The 16,690-nt window shown below is 42.6% G+C and overlaps 1 protein-coding gene and 1 pseudogene across 1 annotated transcript in view; one reads left to right on the top strand and one right to left on the bottom strand.

The window, feature by feature from the left end:
- Positions 1-252: 252 nt before the first annotated feature.
- On the bottom strand, positions 253-2,267 carry LOC114613034 (annotated as a pseudogene).
- Positions 2,268-3,017: 750 nt separating this feature from the next.
- The window catches only part of Rnf185 (ring finger protein 185), a 36,885-nt gene continuing 23,212 nt past the window's right edge, over positions 3,018-16,690 (top strand). The window contains exon 1 of the mRNA XM_028758188.1: positions 3,018-3,143. The gene's annotated coding sequence lies outside the window, so the exon portion shown is untranslated. The remainder of the gene's footprint in view (positions 3,144-16,690) is intronic.

Raw genomic sequence — 16,690 nt, 5'->3', positions numbered from 1 at the left:
CCTTTCCTAGCACGGTGGGTTTCAGGGGATTGAACTAGAGTTGACAGGCTTGGCAGCAAGCATCTTTACCTGCTGGACCATCTCATGGGTTCTAATTTGTGATACTCTATCTTTATTATCTTGATACTGAAAATTTACAGATTTGGCTAGTGGGTCGTCAGGAAAGCTCCGGTGTCATCTTACACATTCCCATTCATCACCACTGTTAGCGGTCCTTCTAGGCGCCACCTCAGTTACCTGGCAACAGCCAGCTTTCTTTTTTTGAATCATTAACTTTATTTGTCACTCTATATAGATATTGGTCCATTTCCACATGAACAGTAGCAATTATCCACTTCCACTTAATAGTCTACAGATTGAAGCCGTACCACACACAAACCAGAGTAACTTCACAGGGGGAGAGTTACAGAAATAAAAATAGTTTATATTCATGCTTCAAGGTATCCCCCACAGATTTGTTTTTATATATCTAGTTACAAGCATCTATATTTCACAAAGTTAGTCTCTTCTGAAATCAACATAGTATTTTTAATATTTTTAATACCTCTACTAAACCACACGGATCACCAAACTTGCAGAAGAGATTAAAAACAGCTAGCTTGCCAGTCATATTCACTTGCAGAACTAAGCGATTGTATAAGCATAACCAGTATTTTTTTGGGCTGCTCTTAATTAACATATTTCCTCCTGTCTCAGAGATATTTACATCAGATCAAGACATTTACAAACAGTTCATAGTGAATAACAGCTGAACTAGGCAGCCTGTGCAAGGAACTCAAGCATTTGAAAGCTTCTCTAAGAAACCCATGAATTCTCCAACACGGATAACACAACTATTCTAAGTGGTTTACATTTCTTTCAGTGTGTATTTCCACATATATTAAATGAAATGAAATTACATTATTAAATGGCTATGTCAACTATATTTGAGCATATTATGGAATCTATATCACAATTCAACTTCTCAACACTATAAATCACTCTAAAGAAACAATAGGCACACACAAAATAGAGAACAAAATCTATGTTTTTTAGTAAATTTAAGGTATACTGTCTACTTTAAACAACACTAAAAGATATACTTTAACAAAACAGCCAATTACCAAACCTGTTGTCTAAGTCTAGCATAAGGAAAATTCAATCCATTCGAATCTTCTGGTTTGTCATCCTGTAGATGATGCTATCATATCCAGGATCCATATTCCAAATGTTGTAAGACGTGATTATCACAGCCAAGGCCACGCCGATCATAATCCACAGTGCCAAGTTGAAAACCACTGAATACTCCAAATTATACTTATACGCGAGGTTATAGGGACTTTGGGGGTTCTCTTGTTTTGTCTCAAGGATGGTCCTTGACTTCCTCACAAGGGATGTGTCGAAGGATTTGACAGTCACTAATTCTACCACTGCATTCCCACCATAGAGACTGTACATGTCATCTGCAAACTTTTGGAGAGCATCAACAAGAATCCTAGAAGCATCCCTGAATTGTTCAGAGTCTTCCCCATAACGCTTCCCAAGTTCATCCAAACCTGCCAGCTCCAGTGAATACAAGTCAGGAGAATGATCCTTGGCTAGATGCTTATGACGAGACAACAAACTTGAAATATCACGTAGCACTTGCAGTTCAGAAAGAAAGAGCAGGTCAACTTCATTATTCCTACTCAGAGAATTGAGGGGAAGAGAGTTGAGAACGGAGTTTTCTTGAAACAGGCGATTAAGGAGCTGCCGCAATGTGACTGAAAGGTCTTCAAACACCGAGTTTGCTTTCCCCACCATATACACTCTCTCCTCACTGGGAGCCAACTGCAAAACCACAGGAGTTTCCTCCGAAAATAAGGAGTGAATGGAATTTGCAACATTGTCAAGACTAAAAGGAACTGCATTCTCCAAAGGGTAGGAAATGACGCTGCCTGTGGGGAGAGCCAGTTTATCCACCCCCTTCACCATCACCATAATGGTAGCCCGTGGCCGGTGGAATAGGTTACTCACGGCAAGCCCTGGCCAAGACAGGTCTTCCTTCACGGAGAAGCCCATGAACAGTGCGGCTACATCTGGGATTCGATCTCCTGGTATAGGCCAATTTCCATTTCGGAAAACAACAGACCCTGGCGATCTTAATATGCTAAATTCATTCCCTAAAGCACCCGGCACCAGAAAGGACAGGAGAACGACGAACACAGCCATGGTGCCAGGGCTGATGAAGGGAGATGTGCTACACGAAAAGGGACGCCGGGACTCGAGCGAGCACCGCAACTCGACCGAGTGACGCGCTCCGGAAGTAACAGCCAGCTTTCTATAAAAGGGCCAAGGGCCGGTGACCCCTCCTCTCCCTGACCTCTTTCTCTCCTTCCCCCTCCCCGCCTCCACGTGTTACCGGCCGGCCTCTCCTCTCCCCCCACCGCCCCCCTCTCTTCCTCTACACCTTTCCCATTCCCTGAATTAACTCTAGTCCATACTATAACCGTAGTATGGCTCAGGGGGAAGGGATGCTTCAGCCTGGGCCTGCTCGAGGCACCTTTTCCACCTCATCATACCGCGCCTCAACCAAAACATATCCTAGCCTCTTCTTTTTTAAATAAAACAGAACAACCACTGTCCTTACATTCTAGTACAAGGCATCCCAAGTTGGTATTTCTGGAACTGGCTTTTTCATCAAGGAAGCCCTTTCCGCCCAGAATTTTTGCGACACGGTCTCATGTTTCCCAAGCCCGCTTCGAAAACGACATTGAAATTCTGATCCACCACCCGATTGAATGATGTGATTAACTGGCGTGTACACACACACACACGTTTACTCCCATGTCCTCACGCAGGCACGCCCATCCACTGAGCTCCCTTCCCTCCTCTTCTAGCTCCAGGAAACACTACCAAAAGCCCAGGAACCCTCCCCTTCCTGTCCCGGGGCGGAACTTACGAACTCCGCGCCTGGGCCGGAGAGCAGCGCTGCACACCAGCCTTTTCCGGCTGTAACCGGAAGTTGCTCTAATAGAGGCGGCTCCTTGTCAGGTGACCAAGGTCCGGGTAGGAGGGGTCGGAGGCTCAATCTTTCTGACTGACTTGTGTCTAGGACTGGCTTGTCCACTGTGGGACAGGGGAACGGACTGGTGGCGTCGCTGGCGCTCGCTCTACGGCGGCAAGTACGTAACGAGCTGGGGCGGCGGGTCCGGGAGGCATGGGAACCCCCTTTCCGGGCTCAGGGTCTGAGGCACCTGAAACCAAGGGCCGAGAGACAGTCTGGCTCTGTCCAGAAGAAAGGTCAGACTGGCATCCTTGGGTACCGATTGGGCAAACTAAGGCCCCGGAAAAAGGAAGGGTGCGCACAAGCTCCTTTCCAGACAGGGGCTCGTCCTGACTCCCTGTTAGCCTCGGGGGCGGGACTGTCTCTCAGCTGGGTAGTGATTTGGCTGAGTGGGGAGAGGAGGAGTGTGGTGAACAGAGTTGAGGTGGAGCGTAGGAGACCTGGACTTGCGTTCGCTTACCGGCAGCTAATTGTGCGTTCTAGGCCAAGTCCTTTACCTCACTGAACCTAGTTTCCACACTTGTATAACCGGGCACGGCTTCTCAAAGCATGGCCCTTCACAGCACCTGCTCTGAAGTCCTCCCGGGTGCCGGCTCCACAGCCCTGGACTTTTCCGAAAGCTTGTTTCGAATCTGGGTTTGGATCCTAGGAAACCATTTGAACGTTCTCCTCGGGAGTCCTGTACCTACTAGTGTTTGAAGCCTGTTCATCTGAAATGCCGTCCCGCTGTGAGTGCGGTATTCGATTCTAGGCAGCTGGAGTCGGTTCGATTCTTTGAAACATCTAGTTTAGGAAAGAACGCTGGAGGAGAATATCTTTAAAAGCTGGCGCGGGATGGGAGGGTTGTGTGTGTGTGTGTGGGGGGGGGTTGAGGCAAAGAGGGCTCCCGCTTAATCTTTGCAGCTGAAAGAGGTTCAGCTAGGATTAATAGGTGGGTTCTAGGGAAGACAAATGTGTACTTGCTATTAAGAATTTAACGGAAGAATTATCAGAGGTGACCATTGATAGGATTGAGTGACTCCTTGTGAAAGGAAGTATACAGAAGGAGGTCCTTTCCAATTCGAAAGTCTCTTACTCTGAGTATTTATTTTGACTCTGTCTTTACATTGATAACTCTGTCTTCAGAGTGTATGTGACACTTCTTTTGTTGTCTTGAGACAGGGTCTTAAGGATCTCAGGCTGTCCTCAAGCTCCTTTTGTAGTTCAAGTTGGCCTTGAACTTCTGATCCTCCTGCTTCAGTCTCAGAGTGCTAGATCACACGTTACTTAGTACCATTATGCCTGTTGAATGTGACATTTCTTTGTCTTCCTTTCTCAAGCTCTCCTCCCTAGTCTGTATCTCCTGTCAATAAGGCCAGCACACTTGATCTTATGTAATCTTTTCCTGGTTGTCACAGTTCCCCATCCTTCTTTTCACGGACTTTGGAATGACTTATCTGATAAAAAGTATCTGAAATGTATGTTGTATTAATAAACAGGGGTCCATTACATTGGTTACTTAGTAACTTTTTTGTTGCCTTTAATTTTTTTAAAATTTATTTTAAGTCAGGGTCTCACTCTAACACTCAGCCCAGGCTGAGAACAATTTAGAAAGTCAGTCTCTGTCTTGTCTGTGTCTGTGTCTCTGTCTCTTTCTCTGTCTCTGCCTTTGTCTCTGTCTCTCTTCCTCCCTCCCTTCATCACTCTCTTCCTTTTCATTATGTAGCCCAGAGTGACTTCAAACTCCTGGTCTTCCTGCCTTAGTCTCCCAAATAACTGGGATTGCTTGTGTTCCCCAAGGCTCTGCTTGCCAGTGGACTCTGATTACAGAATGGACGGCTAATTGCAGTTGTTTGGGTCAGTCTTCTCCCTGGTTTATAAACTGAACTTTAACTCTTTCTCTAGCAGTGTGTGTATAGATGTGAGAGAATGTCTTCAGTCTGTAAGCTAGCTATCCATCCAGCATATATGACTAATCTTTATGACCTGACATGCATACCTGTAGTTTTCTAATCTAACATTAGATTTCCGTATTTTGCACTTACCCAGACATCAAGTAGATCACGTTTCCATCTCCTGTTAGAGTATTTAAGAATGCTTATGTTGTCTAGAGAAGCAAAGATTCCATATTATGACCCAATTCTGCTGACACTTCCTCCACAAAACAAAAGGTTGGGATTGAACCAAAAGTTCCTGCCTGTTTTCCTGTTGTTTATGTCGGTGTGAAATGATCATTCAGTTGTTACCTAACATTCAAAGTGGAATGACCCTAGACTCCGCTGTCATCTCAGTGGTGAGGAGAATGCTCCTAATTTGTTGGATTTTTAAAACTTATTAATTTGGATGTTTCTTTTAAAGGGATACTTGATTGATGTGTGTATTCTACTGACCTGTGAAAAAGATTTGATTGTAAAAATAAGTTTATCCTTTCTCAGTGTTTTAATGCAAGTACCATATCAAAGGCACTGACAGTTCTCACAATAAAAATTCGGGCTTTATAATAAGCTAGCATAATACAGTGTTTTGCTTGCTTGTCGTTACTGGACTTATTTGGTATGAAACCTTTTTTTTTTTTTTCCAGTCCTTAACACGGGGCCTTGCTTTGTAGTGTCCAGGGAGGCTTCAAACTTTCTCTCCTGCTTCAGCCTGCCAGGTACTGGGATTACTGATGTACGCTCCCACGTAGGGTTATTTTTGTTTTTGTTTTGTTTTGCTTTGTTTTTGTGTGTGTTTTTCATACAACAACCCTGGCTGTCCTGGAACTCTCTTTGTAGACCAGGCTAGCCTCAAATTCATAAAGATCTGCTTATCTCTGCCTTGCTAGCGACAGAATTAAAGGTGTGCACCACTAAGCCCAGCTCTGTATTCTTAATTTAAAAATGAATTGGCAGAATCTGACCAGAAACTTTGGCTTATAGGCCAAATCTAACCCTATGGGCTGTTTTTTGCATAGCCTCAGAGCTGAGAATGACAGCCCTGCCCACACCCCCATTTAGGCTGATCTCAAATCTGTGTTGATCTTCTTGTCCAAGTGCTAAGATGGCAGGATGTATCATGCTTGTCTGGCTTTAAATTTCTTGTGTTTGAGGGAGGCTGTGCATGTGTGTACAGGCATTTGTTTGCTTTCTGATTTATATACTTTTTTTTTGAGCCAGGGTTGCTCATTTTGCCTAGCAGGGCTGGCTGGCCAGCACGCTCCCAGGATCTACCTGTCTCTTCTCCCAGTCCTCAGGGCTAAGGTTACAGATAATGTGTTGCAGGGTCCAACTTTTACCTGTGTGCTGGGAATCTGAACTCAGATCCTAATGCTTATGCCGCAGCACTTACCACTGAGCCATCTTCCCATCCTGACTTTACATTTCTAAACGTGGAACTAAATCTAAATAATAATCCCAGCACTTGGGAGACAGAGTCAGGTGGATTTCTAGAGGCCAGTCTAGTCTTTTGAGTTTCAGGGCAGCCAAAACTACATAGTGAATCCCTGTTTCAAAATCTCAAAACCAACTAACCCAACAAAACAAACAAACATACATACATACATACATACATACATAGATACATACAGTCATATCTCATGTTATTGATTTACATTTCCCTCATGACTGACGGTATTGAGCATATTTTGGTGTGCTTGACATCATCTGTACATCTTGTAAGTTTTTTATGTTTCATTTATTTGTTTGTTTTTGTTTGTGTCTGTACATGGGCCACAATGCATGTGTGGAGGTCAGAAGATAACTTGAAAGAGTCAGTTCTCTCCTACCATTTGGATATATGGGGACTGAACTCAAGTTGTCAGGCTTGACAGCAAGCACCTTTAGCTGCTAAGCTGTCTCTTGGACCTGCTCATCTGTATATCTTATTGAGAGAATATTCATGCAGTTTCTTTTCTCATTCTGTAATTGGGTTATTTGTTCACATGTACAATTTGGGAAGTAAATATTCAGGGTGTTTCTAGGGTCCCCGAGATCCCTAGAAGTAACTCAGAATGAGTTGAATGGCTCAATGGGACATGCCAATAACTTCCTTAGCTGAATGGAACTGGATTAAGACAAGCTAAAGCACACAATAACTTGCCCGTTTTAGACTGCTGATCATGCAGAGTTAGCATAACCCCAACCACTGCTGATGTGAGCAACCATGTTCCCGCAAAAGGGGTACTACTTGTACCCTGAAAACAGTATCATCCAAGATGAGGTAAGAGCATGTGGAGATCCTCAGTGCTTTTCTGTCACAGAGGGAGGGGTACATGACATTGTAGAGTACTTTGAGTGTAGGCTTAGGGTTGCAGAACTGGTGGCTCACCACACTGCTTCTGACTCCATAGCCTTTGGCCCTAACCACGTCATCTTGAATATTTCTTTTCTTTTTCTTTTTTTTCCTTTGAGACAGGGTTTCTTTGTGTAGCCTTGGTTGTCCCTAGAACTAGCTCTGTGGACTAGGCTGGCCTTGAACTCATAGAGATCCACCTGCCTCTGCCTCCCAAGTACTGGGATTAAAGACATGTGCCAACAATGTTCAGCTGCACAATTTTGAATATTAAAACAAATACTCCAGTCTTTTAAATTGTTAAAGATTACTTTCTTTGGAAATTTTAGAAAAGTATCCCTCTTAGCCACCCTGCCATCTCTGTATTAACTCGAGAGAACCTTTGTTACAGTTGCTCTTAATTCCTTGTTTCTTGTCACTGTGTACAGGGCTGGTGCATGTGTGGGTGCCTGTCTGTCTGTCTGTCTGTCTGCCTGTGAGAAAGTGTACATGCCAAGTGTGCATGTGGAGATCAGAGGACATCCTTGTGTCAGCTCTCTTCTTAACACCTTGCTTGTTTTTCACCATCTATGTCAGGCTAGGTGGCCCTTGAGTTTTCAGAAATCCTCCTCTTTGCCTCCCACCTCCCTGTAAGAGCGCTAGGATTTTGGACACTTTCTTTACAGTGTCTGATCTTCCTCGGGTTCTAGGGATTCAAACTTGGGTTGTAGTGCTTATTTGGCAAAGGCTTTTACCTGTTTAGCTGTCTCCCCAACTCACCCTTGGGTACATTTTTATGGTTGAACCTGTTGGTATACATAGTTCATGTACACTTTTTTCCTTATTGTTTTTTGAGATTGGGTCTTACTAGGTTGCCTAGACTAGTCTCAAATTCCTGACCTCAATGGATCTTCCTGCTGCAGTCTCCCAAGTAGCTGGGACTACAGGTAGCCTGTTAACATATTAATGTTAATGTCTTTGTGTTCTTGCCAGGTTTTTTTGTAAGCATTAGTTGTAATGTCTGAATGAATTTCCATTTCCTCTACCATTCACTTAAGTTGGTCACTTAAGTCGGTAAACACAGACATAGTGGCTGTGATAACCAATCAGCATGCAATCAGTAGGGTAGGACTGTGGTTTGGGTTTGTTATAATAACAGATGTTTGTTTGTTTGTTTGTTTGTTTGTTTTGAGATGGGGCCTCATAGCCAAGGATGGCCTTGAACTCGTTATACTTCTGCCTACATCTGCCAAATGCTGGGATTACAGGTATGCTCCACTACATCTAACAGTTTTCTTTTTAAAAAGATTTCTTTTTATTATTCATTAACAATAATAAATTGTGTGTGTGTGTGTGTGTGTGTGTGTGTATGTGTCTTCGCACACGTGTGCACTTCCCTCTGGGGCTGGAGTTACAGGTGGTTGGTTGTGATCCACCCACCATGGATGCTGGGAACTGAACCCAGATGTTTTGTTGCAAAAATAGTGTGCTCTTAACTCCTGAGCCATATCTCCAATCCTAAAAACAGATTAAAAAGAAAACAAAACAAAAACTCTTTTGAGTTGTGGTAAAATATATATAAAATGTAACCATTTTAATTGCTTTGAGGTATCTAAATTATTGCTATTAAGTACCTTTGTAATATTATATGACAGCTATCACTTTATATCTCTAAAGCTTAGTCACCTCACATAGAAGCCCTGTGCTCATTGAGCAGCAACTGCAGTGTTCTCCTTCCTAGTAACTTCTAGTATCCTGTCTGTCTTTATGAATTTGGTTGTTTCCGGTATTTTCTATTCATAAAATATGTAACTTTATATGGAAATATAAGCATTTCCCTGAGTGCTGGGATTATAGACATATACCACCATTCTTGGTTTATGCAATGCCAGGGCTACCCCAAGCACTTCTAACTAAGCCGCATGCCTAGCCCCAGCTTTTTCTTCTTCTTCTTTAAGTCATACTAAAATACATCTAGTAATATTGCCGTCTTAGTCATTTAGCATTATCCCTGTTTCTCTCCAGGACTTTTCACTTTCCACTCAGACCCTGCTGCTGCTTCACATCTGGATATGACATGGGCCCACCTCTCCATTTTGTTGATGCATACCTAATACTTGAGTGTTGAGCCTTGTCCTCCAAGGGACACACAGAAGTGGCATTTCTTTGGTTATTGGTTATTAGTTCTATTCTAGAACCAGCTGCCAGGTTGATTCCTGTGGTGATATCTGTAGCAGCTGATAGGTTGTTCCCACTCCACCAGCTGTTCTTCAGAAGTACCTGATGACATGGGTGTAGTGGGCCTGTACAGATAGACAGTTCTTTGAATATGTAAATGGTTCAAGATGCATTGCTGTGTGAAGAAATTTGTTACTGCGATGTAACAGTTAAGTTCTGACTTGGCCATAGACTCTATAGGACAGTAAACAACAGTGATTTCGGAGGTTTAGGGTGCAAGCCTGATTTGTAAGTTGTTGTTATGTTGTTGTTATAGACTTTCCAAGTGATGTGTGGCATTATTTTGTATATGTGTGTATATGCCTGTGTGCTCAGGTGCTCAGATACATGTATGTTTGAAGGTCAGAGGGCAACATCAGGCACCACTCCTCAGCTGCCATTATTTGTTTTCTTTGAGACAGAGTCATTGACCTGTGATTTACCATGTAGACAAAGTTGGGAGCCAGTGTGCCCTGGGATTTGTCTTTCTTGCCTCCACATGGCATCATGCCTAGCTTTCTCTGGGTGGTGGTGGTGGGGGGTGATTAGGGAGAGTATTTCTGGGGATTGAACCTGGATCCTCATACTCACAAAGCAAGCATGTTACCAACTTGATCTGTTTCCTCTTCTCTGACTTTATTGTTTTTGATCACAGTTCCTCAAGAACTACTATTGAAAAAAAAATGCGATCATTATTTTGTCAGGTATTTGCTGTGTGGTATTAAACTCTTAGAGAGTCTTCTCCTTAGTTGGCTAATTCTTGTCAACCCTACTCATTCTTCTTTAATAGTTTAAAGTATTTTAGACGCCTTTAGCTCAACCCAGGGAAAATCTAAATTAATGAAGTTCTACTGACTTGCATAACACTCCCTTATTTTATAGACTTTTCTTGTAACAAAGGAGGGCAGGCATAGTTATCACTGTTTGCAGGTGAGGGGCACTAGCTGAGTGAGTAGGGAAGATGAGCCTCAGTCCAAGCCCTTGGGGATAAATGCTTTTTTTTTTTTTTTAAGATTTATTTATTTATATGAGCACACTGTAGCTGTCTTCAGACACACCAGAAGAGGGCACGGATCTTATTACAGATGGTTGTAAGCCACCATGTGGTTGCTGGGAATTGAACTCAGGACCTCTGGAAGAGCAGTCAGTGCTCTTAACCGCTGAGCCATCTCTCCAGCCCCCTAAATGCTTTTTTAATATATTGTGTTTTACTTGAAAGTGACAGCTCTTACCTGGAATCTCTCCCATGGTGAAGAGGTTTCCTCTGGTGCAACATTGCCCAGCTAAATTGATTTGGGTTAAAATTGCCAAATCCTATTATTCATTCCCATACATTATTTAATATCCTCTCCCTGTCAGGTTCACTGTTGAACTTGTAAGTTGGATCTTACAAGAGTACAATAAGCTGCATAGTCAGTCTTGAGTATGAGCACACAAACACACACAAAGGTCATAAATCATAGGCGGCAGCCTGGACTGTTTTCTAGTTGTAGATCTATGAAATCCCTTTTTTCTGTCCCCTGTACCTACCCCTTTTTAGTTCGGAGGCTGGACTAAGGCTGAGATTGTAGCTTAGTGGGAGTACTTGTCTACATTTTCGAGTCCCTGGGTTCCATCCCTAGCACCTCCCACCCCTACCAAAACCTTCTGAAGCAATATTCCTTGAAGAACAAGGGCTGAGTCAGCTATACAATCGTTCTAGGTCTCAAAAACAACCACTGCTCATGTAGAATACTGATTTTTCCAAAACTCTAGTTGGCTAGATTAGGTTATCTAGTAGTGCAGTTTGTATGCTCTTGGACGTCAGCTTTGTCAAGCCATCCACATTTATGAAGTGCTCCCAGGGTGCCAAGCCTCGTTCTGACTAATGCATCTGGAAGCTAGGACAGATGTGAGCACAAGTTGCTGGAGTGCCATCTGTTATGCATGTGACTTGGAGTTGTGAAGGTTTGCCACTGACTGGCTCTGTGACCAACCATGGCATGAGCGAGTGACCTAACTACTCAGCCCAATTTAACATCCCAGGAGTTGCAGTGTTGTAGTAGTGCTTGCCTCAAGGCAGGCTGGGAAGATTAAATGAAATAATTTATACAGAAAAGATTAGCAGAGTGTTAACAGACATTATGATAAGAAGTACAAATGCCCTTGACTTTAACACTTTAGGTAGAAATCTTAATTCTCTGTGTCAAACTTTGTTCCATATTACATTTCCTGTCAGTGCATAGACAGTTACCCAGGGTGCCTTCAAGGAAGAATGCTCATTCAGAAAGGGAAGTATTGACATATTTGCAGTGTAACCACTTGCTGATTTTGTTGCTCTGTGGGGGAGTATAAACAGAACTGTTCCTGAATACTTACCTGGATGGAGCCTCCTTACTGTTTTCTGTCAGACTGTGACAACTGTTCTGTATAGAGGTAATGACCCATTCTACAGACAAGCATGGAGGGGAGATAACTTAGGCAAAATGACAGAATAAGTGAGAATTGAAATTCACACTCAGGGGATCAGATGTCTCTGTGCCGTGCTTTTAAAAAAATTATTATTTATGGGCTGGAGAGATGGCTCAGTGGTTAAGTGTATTGACTGCTCTTCCAGAGGTCCTGAGTTCAATTCCCAGCACATGGTGGCTCACAGCCATCTGTAATGGGATCCAATGCCCTCTTCTGGTGTGTCTGAAGAGATCAACAGTGTGCTCACATACATAAATAAGTCTTTTAAACAATTGTATGTATGTATGTATGTATGTATTTTACAACACAGGATACTGAGCGCCTCTTCCACGCTGTGAAACTGTCTTCCATTGAGCGATTCTCCAGCCATTTTTTTCCTTTCAATTAAAAAAATGTTTTGGGGCCAGAGAGATGGCTCAGCAGTTAGGAGCCCTTGATCTTGCAGAGGACCTGGGCTTCATTCCCAGAACTCACATGGTGGCTCACAGCCATCTGTAACTCTAGTCCTAGAGAATCTGACACTCTCTTTTGACCTCCTTGGGCACCAGATGTACATGCAGTACAAGGACATATGTGCAGACAAAACACAATAATTAATTAATATAATTAATCTAAAAAATATGTGTATGGGTATGTCTTAGTTAGGGTTTCTGTGATAAATGCCATACCAAAAGCAACTTGGGGAGGGAGGGTTTTATTTCAGTTTGTAACTCTGAGGCTATGATCCATCACTGAGGGAAATCAGGGCAAGAACTTAAGCAGGGCAGGAACCGTGGAGAAGCGCTGCTTACTGGCTTGTTCAGCCTGCTTTCTTTTACTATCTAGGACCGCTTGTCCAGGGTTGGCATTGTCCCCAGCAGACTAGGCCATCATACATCAATTAATAATCAAGGAATGTCCCACAGACTTCCCATAGGACTGTGTGATGGTTTGTATATGCTCAGCCCAGGGAGTGGCACTATTAGGAGGTGTGGGTTGTTGGAGTAGATGTGTCACTGTGGGTGTGGCCTTTAAGACCCTCATCCTGGCTTCCTGGAAGCCAGTCTTCTAGCAGCCTTCAGATGAAAATGTACACTTCTCAGCTCCTCCTGCACCATGCCTACCTAGATGCTTCCATGTCCCCACCTTGATAATAATGGACTGAAGCTCTGAACCTGTAAGCCAGCCCCAATAAAATGTTGTACTTATAAGAGGTTCCTCCTTAAATGACTCTATCTTGTGTCAAGTTGACAGGACTCTAGCCAGTAATAGGAGTTTTGTGCATGCAGAGGTGTGTGTCTAAAGTGCTAAGATTTTACCTGATGTAGTAGCTCATGCTTTTAATCCTAGACAGGCAGATCTCTATGAGAGACTAGATTTAGTCTGGTTCATTTAGTTAGTTCCAGGCCAGCTAGGGCTACATAGACCTACCTTAAAAAACAAACAACAAAAGCTCTAAAATTTATTCACAATTTCATGGGAATGATTCTTACAGTTTCATGTGAATGATTCTTAGTCTACTTGCTTTCCTTTTTGTCCTTTGTTGAAATATAAAGATACAGAACTTTGAACAAATTCCCTTATTTTTCTGAATATTAATAAGTGGGCTGTTAAGATGGATCAGTGGGTAAAGGTGCCTGCTGCCAAGCTATGACCTGGATCCAAACCCCAGGTCCCCTGTGATGGAAGAAGAAAATGCTGACCTCTATAAGTCACTTGTGGCAAATGTACCCACACACACTCATGTACAAACTTAAGTAAATAAATATAAACAAAAAAATTCAAATATAGTATTTACTGTGGACAAAGTGGAAAGTACAAGTGAGTGGGGTGGGGGTGCCCTTTGGCCATCAAGTTAACACAGCTGGTAAAGGCATCTGTCACCACTCCTGATGACCTCAGTTCAATCCTCCACACCCATGTGGTAAAAGGAAAGAACTGGCTCCCAAAAGTTGTCTTCTGACTTTGCTGTGCATGCTATGGCATGGACTCCCATACACATGCATAAAACAAGCAAAATGTAATTTTAAAAAACTTCCCTAGGTGTGGTAGTACACATCTTTTAGTCTAGCACTTGGGAGGCAGAAACATGTGGAGTTCTATGAGTTCAAGGCCAGCCAGGGCTACCATAGTGAAATCCTGTTTCAAAAAAATTTTTGAGAGTTTATTTTATGTGTATGAGTGTTTGCCCACATGTATGTCTGTGTACCACTTGTTTGCAGTGCCTTCAGAGGTCAGAAGAAAAAGCACAGGATCCTCTGAGGCTGTATGTGGGTGCTGGGGATTGAACCTCTGGCTCTAAAGGAACAGCCAGTATTTTAGTAGTTAAAACAACTCTTTAGCATACCAAATTTCTTTTTAAAGCTTAAGAATTTTTATTATAATTCAACTTTTCTGAGACCACCATGGGTAATATTTTTGTCATTTTTTTCTTATATGGTTTCACCTCTTCTAATCATAGAATATGTTCAACTTTGTATACAGGGTTCTTTTAGATTTTGAGACAGGGTCTCTTGTAGGGAGGGGTTTGCCTCAAACCTGCTTTATGTAGTTGAAGATAATCTTGAAAAAAATATGTTTATACCTTTTAAGAGCTGTGAGGTTACAGGCATATGCCACCATTCCTGACTTCTATATAGTTTTACTTTATGACAAAGAGTTTTGTCTAGGCTGGCCTCAGGCTTATGCTCCTGCCTCCTTAGTGTTGAGCTTATAGGCTTACACTTCCACACCAAGTCTGTGTGTTTTGTTTTGTTTAATCGTTTATTTTTACCTCATGTACATTGGTATTTTGCCTGCATGTATGTCTATGTGAGGATGTCAGATTCCCTGGAACTGGAGTTATAGGCTGTAACTGCAGTGTGGTTGCTGGGAATTGAACCCAGGTCCTCTAGAAGAACAGCCAGTGCTCTTAACTGTTGAGCCATCTCTCCAGCTCCATACAGTTTTGTATCTTTGTATACAATTTTGCATTTTACTTTTTCACTTACCATTATATCATATAAGTAAAATTCTCATGTAACTAAAATCTCTGTGGAAATATAAGCTAAGTTTAACAGACTGGAATCATATAGGGAGGGCTAGGAATTCAGTGGCAGAACACTTTTTTCCATGTGTGAGGCTCTAGGTCAGTGACTCTGGGTGAAGCCCAACATCATGTAATAAAATTGTTTGTTTTTAGTGTTCATGGGTGTGTGCATATCCATATGCGTGTTCCTGTGTGTGAAGGTGTATATGCTTGTATACAGAGGCAAGATAACAACCTTGGGTGTCATTCTCAGGAGTATCATCCACTGCCTTTTATACAGAGACTCTCATCAACCTGGAGCTCACCAAGTAGGCTAGACTAACTGGCCAGAGAGCCTCAGGGATCCTTCTATCTCGACCTGTTCAGTGCAGGAATTATATGTGCATAGTACCACTATGCCCAGCATTTTTATGTAGTTTTTACAGATCAAACTAAGGTCCTCAAGTTTGTGAAGCAAATACTCTGTCAATTGAGGTACTCCCTAGATGTCCCTCCTTTTTAAATAAAGTGTGATGGGCTGGCTATGATGACACATGCTTATAATTCTCGTACTCAAGAGGCAAGGAGAAGAGGATCACTGCAAGTTCCAGGCCAGATAGGGTGACATAGCAAGACCCTCTCTCAAACAAAACAAAGGAAAAGATAGTATAATGGGTAGTGTTATATCCCATAATATAATCTACTATTTGAGCGTACCTGTTTACTTAGCTAGAGAGTAGGAGGGAGCTGGATAGGGAGAGAATCAGTAAAATCATGGACATTTTGGAAGGTTGTGGCGGGGTTCCGGTTATGGACTCCACTTTGGGATATGAGGAAGCAGGCCAAGGGGCAAGGTAATCTAAGGTCTTCCTCCCTACTCTTTCCCTAGCTCTTGGTTTCTTACCATTCCCTAGGCTCCTACATTGAATTTTCCTCAGTGACTTGTCTATTATGCTGTGTCTTTATCCTCCTCTGCCCTCACATGTTCTGCAGACCTATCAATCAATGCCAAGCAGACTGGGTTGCCTTATTTGTTTGTCATTGTCACCCTTAGGCTGAAACCCTTTTATCTGTGTCCGCAATGCCTGGCAAATAATGAGATCTTTTTTATAAATCTGAGAAGGTTATGTTGACTACATAGGGAAAGTATAAGGACTCAAGAACAGGACCAGTGCATCTTCTCAGCCTTCTCTATCCTTCTGGACCTAAAATATCATGCATGTCTTTGGCCCTGTTTTGGGGGCCAGGTCTCCTGAGGGCTGTTTGGGACTTAAACATCATTTAGACTCTTGGATTTTACAGCTGGTTAATGTGTATCCCAAATTCCACTCAACCTACTTATTTCTTCCCAGTGCAGCCTTCCGTGCATATGACATAGACATTCTTCAAATGTGAGTCACATCTCTGTCTCCATGTGATCTATCAGCAGCCTAAGCATCACTGTAGACAGGCTCAGACATGCCAAGGCTCCTTGCAGAAAGTTACCATGTGAACAAGTATGTACCACAGGAACAAGCCCTTTGCTGGGAGCATACCCAATTTTCATAATGAAGATTGGGACTTTTGTATGTCTGTACACCCTGGCCTTGGGATATTTAGAGTTGTAACAGGTATAGAAGGTAGAATATAGTCAGTTGTAGAGTGCTTGCCTGGCATGCCCAGGAACTGGGTTTTGTCCACAGAAACAGTGGGAGTGGGGCATTAAAAAGGAGCACATAAGCCAGGCATGGTTGTCCATGCCTTATTTTATTTTATTTTATTTTATTTTATTTTATTTTATTTTA

Source organism: Grammomys surdaster, unplaced genomic scaffold (genome assembly GCF_004785775.1).
Source record: "Grammomys surdaster isolate TR1022 unplaced genomic scaffold, NIH_TR_1.0 126187, whole genome shotgun sequence".
Classification (NCBI taxonomy): Eukaryota; Metazoa; Chordata; class Mammalia; order Rodentia; family Muridae; genus Grammomys; species Grammomys surdaster.
This window is presented reverse-complemented; position numbering and strand designations above follow the sequence as displayed.